The sequence below is a fragment of the Labeo rohita genome, unplaced genomic scaffold, assembly GCF_022985175.1.
Source record: "Labeo rohita strain BAU-BD-2019 unplaced genomic scaffold, IGBB_LRoh.1.0 scaffold_424, whole genome shotgun sequence".
NCBI classification, from domain to species: domain Eukaryota; kingdom Metazoa; phylum Chordata; class Actinopteri; order Cypriniformes; family Cyprinidae; genus Labeo; species Labeo rohita.
In genome coordinates this window covers 60,510-65,256 of record NW_026129342.1, presented here as the reverse complement: position 1 = coordinate 65,256, position 4,747 = coordinate 60,510, and positions in this window count along the sequence as shown.

Sequence of the window (4,747 nt, the reverse complement as noted above, 5' to 3'; positions counted from 1 at the left end):
ATGTTCTGTTTTCAGACAGTTAAAAATATTTTTTTGTAGTCCAGTACAAAAGCCAAGATTTGGTTTTGATCTTGTATGTGTTTTTTCCCCTATGCCATGTCAAGTTAAAAGTTTAACCTTTTTTTTTTTTTTTTTTTTTAAACTGCAATGCGTTCTGTTTGAACAACCCCCGTTTATCCAGCTTTCTGTATTTCAGGGTTAATTCTTACATTTCAGCAACAGATAATCATCAGATTGAGCTCACCAAACAGCTCAGACTTTCCGTGACTCGACAAATGCAGATCACACATATTCACTTCATGGAAACAAATGAAGACTAATGGAAACAGACACTGACAGAGAGAAACGTTGATCTAACAAAACCCAACAAGCATGTCTGATTCTGTTAGTTGGCATCTGTCAGTGCAGTTTAAACTATAGTCTTAGTTAGGGTTAGGGTTATGTGGTTGGTCTTCATTATAGAACCTGTTGAACAGTCAGAAGGTTTCAATAAACCACCACTGATTAAAAGTGCTAATGCATTCATCATATTTTAACTTCTTTAAAAAGAAATTGTGTTTGGGGAACAAAGTTAGTTTTTTATCTCTTTAAACTCTACAGATGCACTTCCTGCTTATCGCTCTCTAAAACCACACAGGAAGAGACATTCACTGACGCACACATAAACATCCAGCGTTGTGGTTTTGGAGTCTGATAAACTATCTACAAATTCATCTGATTACATGTTAATAACCCAAAAAAATAAACAGTTACACTCATCTGACATTCTCAGTGGAGAGATTTACTTAGAGAGACTTAATATGATTAAAATTAATTAGGTAGATGTGAAGGTTAGAAAAAGCCTTAATTCTACAGTGAATCAGATCTGTATGACTGAAGTCTCCCATCATTTAATCTCATTTGACTGGAGTCCCAAAATGTTGTAATTCAAACTTTATGAGTTTACTTTGTTGTTGGTGGCTTACTTTTTCTCAGGTGTTTTATCATTTCTAAACACATAAATTGTAATATAGTTACAGCTTTTAACATCCTTACATGATGCCTCACCCCTCTGAGTGACGTTGTCTGTGATGAATCTCATGATAAACAGCTTCTGTGTCCTTTGTAGTCCTGTATACCAGTCAGAGAGAGCTGTGAGTGTAGACAGACAAACCTGACAGACATCAGCTTATTAGGAGAGAGATCCACGAACTAAACTAACGAGCTGATGATCTTAATCAAGTGTGTTAAATAAGGGAGACATGCAGAGGTCACCCAGGACCAGGACTGAAAACCACTGACTTAAGCCAGACTGTCAGGGCTCAGGTTTGATCGACCTCTCTTCTCTCCTGCACAAGGCTTTGTTTTTGTTTTTGTCCAAACGTGCTGACCGCATTCAGCTGAATGAGTTTTGCAATTAGCGCGGTCGTGCACGTATTCACAGCTGTTTGTTATTTTCTTATCAATTCTCTTTTTACTTAAGATTCTTGCTCTCACCTTTTTCTCTGCCAGTGTGTTCTGTTTCTCATGCTTCAGTCGCACATTTGCTTTGATTTTTAAGTTATGCGTTACGTTGTGTTGTTTTTTGTTTCATTTATTTCTTTTTTATTTATTTAGTTGATTCTGTTACTGCCCGGATTGTACGTACTTACTGGCCAGCTGCTTGCCTTCCTCCTGACTCTGATCTATGGTTATGTGCAGTTTTCCTGGACTGTGCTGCTCGGATCGTATGTAATGGCCAGTGTGTAATGTCACGTGTCTCTGTAATAAAGGACCCAGTTGCAGTTATATGCGCCAACAAAAAGTATTATAGTGAATAAACGAGAAACGAGCCCCCAAGCCACCAATCAGCTGGACGATGAGAAGATGATCAATAATCAATCGAGGTCAGAAAGTGAGAGGACGATCCGAGCAGCACAGTCCAGGAAAAGAGGGAGTAAAATCTTTCCGTGCCATCTCAATGGACGTGACATCTGCGTCTGACTTGTCACGTGACGTCTGCATCTGTCTTTTTTTGCAGTTTTTAGTGCATCTGTCTTTTTCTTATGCAATATACATTAATTATATATAATTTTGTCATATAATAATTTAGACATTACAGAGAAAATATAAGGTATACTAAAACAGAAAACTGATGAGAATATTGATACAGATAGAATAAAAAGGATTTCTTTTTATATTATTTATTTATTTTTAATTGGACGAGTAAATGACCAAACTTCGCTATAAGTAATACCTGCAGATGCAACGCATTTTCCTGTTAACAGTGACAATTTTACAGTGGAGCTGCATGGGCTGCTGACTGCAACATTGACATTATTACAGTATGTGACGGATTACTGCCACACACAAATATTTTTTTCCACTCAAATATGTCGTTAAAACATATTTTACTCGTAAAATCGTGATGTCGTTAAAACGACATAATTATCTCATTAAAACGATATTTTTTTCCTCATAATAACGACATATTATGTCATAAAAACAATATTCTCGTTATAGAAGATAAGATTACATTATGTGAGCGAGCTAAGCGATTGTCCGCGCTGCTGTCGCCGCAGTCCTGACATAAACGAGGATCTGCAGGAGGGATAATAGAAATACACTTTTCTGTTTTAAATGTATTTTCATATAGCCTAATGGTTTTTATTGTAGCGGCATGCTTATTAGGATTAATCTCTAATCTGTCTACAATATAATTCTATCTATAATCAGATCAAAACTGTTCTGAATAATCGACTCTGGGCTTGGAACATTATTTGAATTATCATTTGCTATTTGAATGACATAAGTCTGATTTAACAACAAATAGAATTATGAACAAAAATAAATAAAGAGAAATGACAAACGATTTTATTATCATTATTATTATTATTAGCTTATTATTATTTCGTTCTGTTTGTAAAACGGATAAACGAAAATTAAGACTGCGTTAACCTGATGTACCGCTCTGCAAATTACTCACAATAACGTTTCTTCATGCTGTTTGGCTGTTGCTAAATTTCTTGCAAATATACATATAAAGCACAACACTGCGCTAGTCGGGTCGGCTGCGCCAGCGCAATCTCTTGCATTTTGATAACAGAGGAAAGAAATTTCAATGTCTACCTTATTTATTGTACTTCCACAAAACAACAAAACGTTATAAAACGCTTTTGCAGAATAACAGGGTGCGCTGTCTGTTGTTATGTCAGACAGCTCGAAATGTCCACTTAAATAAAACAATCGAAAACAAATTTGTCACCGTACTTTGGTTTCCTCTCATCTGCAAATAAGTTCCACAAATGACAACTGACCTTTCGCTAAAACAAGATAGCCTACTTTTGCTATGTCCGACAAGTCACATGCCATGTTCTTACAGTGAAAATACATTGCGGAACGGAGCAGGTTACACAGTATAAAACAAAGTGACATCTCAAAAAGTTTGTCAAAAAGTTCAAACGATGAATAGATCCACAGTTTGGTGACTCTAGAGCCATAGTTCAAGCAGCACGAGAACTGATCCATCATCTCTTATAGTTACAGCACATAAATGAATATCAAAGGTTATGTAACTTGTTTATGTGTGATGTTAAAAACCATGGGAAAATTGAAAGAGAAACCCTGGCTCTAAAATGTTATCTATCTTCCGGGTTTTCTGCACCTATTGATACAAATAAATGCTTTTATGTGTCTGTAAAAAAAAAACATTTAGGCTAAAAAGTAAAATAAGTAAAAAATGATAATTTAAAATTATGCCTTTGACTTTCAAGGTGTAAATGTTTTTGAGTATAATTCTGTGTATACCTGAATGAACAGAAAGTAGTTTCGTTATCGCAAGCAGCGGTGCTTGCGGACGAGTTTGTGCTCACGCACAAAACCGTGTTTGTCCCAGCACGTTCAGAGAAAATTGCTTCTGTCCAGTCAGCTCAGTCTCAGCCTCCTTGTGTTAAGCCTGTTTCTCCGCGACCTAAGGAGGTAAGGGAATGTTTTTACTGCCATAAACGAGGGCATGTAATTGTAGACTGTCTCGCGCTGAAGCGCAAACAGCAACCGCCGCCTAAAAGTGTGGGGTTTGTGAATTCTGTTTCTGATGTAACTAGTGCATTACTTGGTGAGGATTGTGCTGATCCTAGCTATAAACCGTTCTTGATGAAGGGATTAATTTCGCTGTCTGGTAAACCCGAAGATCAGCGGGAAATTCAGTTACTTAGGGATACTGGGGCAGCTTACTCGTTCGTCGTTGCCAATGCTTTACCCTTGTCTGAACAGTCATTTTGTGGGTCTAGTATTTTAGTTCAGGGTATTGAAATGGGGTTTGTGAAGGTGCCATTGCATAGAATACACCTCCAGTGTGAGTTAGTTACAGGTTTTGTGTCGGTCGGTGTTCGCCCTTCTCTTCCCATTAAAGGCGTGTCTTTTATTCTTGGCAATGATTTGGCCGGTGGTAAAGTAACGCCCGCGTTAGAGGTCGTTGATCACCCTAGTCCGGTTTTGTGTCCAGATGAGTTGTCTGTGAGCTTCCCTGACGCCTTCCCTGCGTGCGCGCGCTCAGTCACGGAAAATGGGCGATCCCGTTGATTTGTCAGACTCGTTCATAGCCCCTGCGTTCACCGAAAATGTTCTTCCACCACTACAGGAAAATATCACTCATGTCAAACAACAAACAAAGTCGGAGATTTTTAAGTCAAATATTGATGATGCTCTGAGTTTACCCATGTCTCGTTCTCAGATTATTACTGCGCAGAAGAAAGATGAGTCCTTGGTGAAATGTTTTAACTCTGCTGTT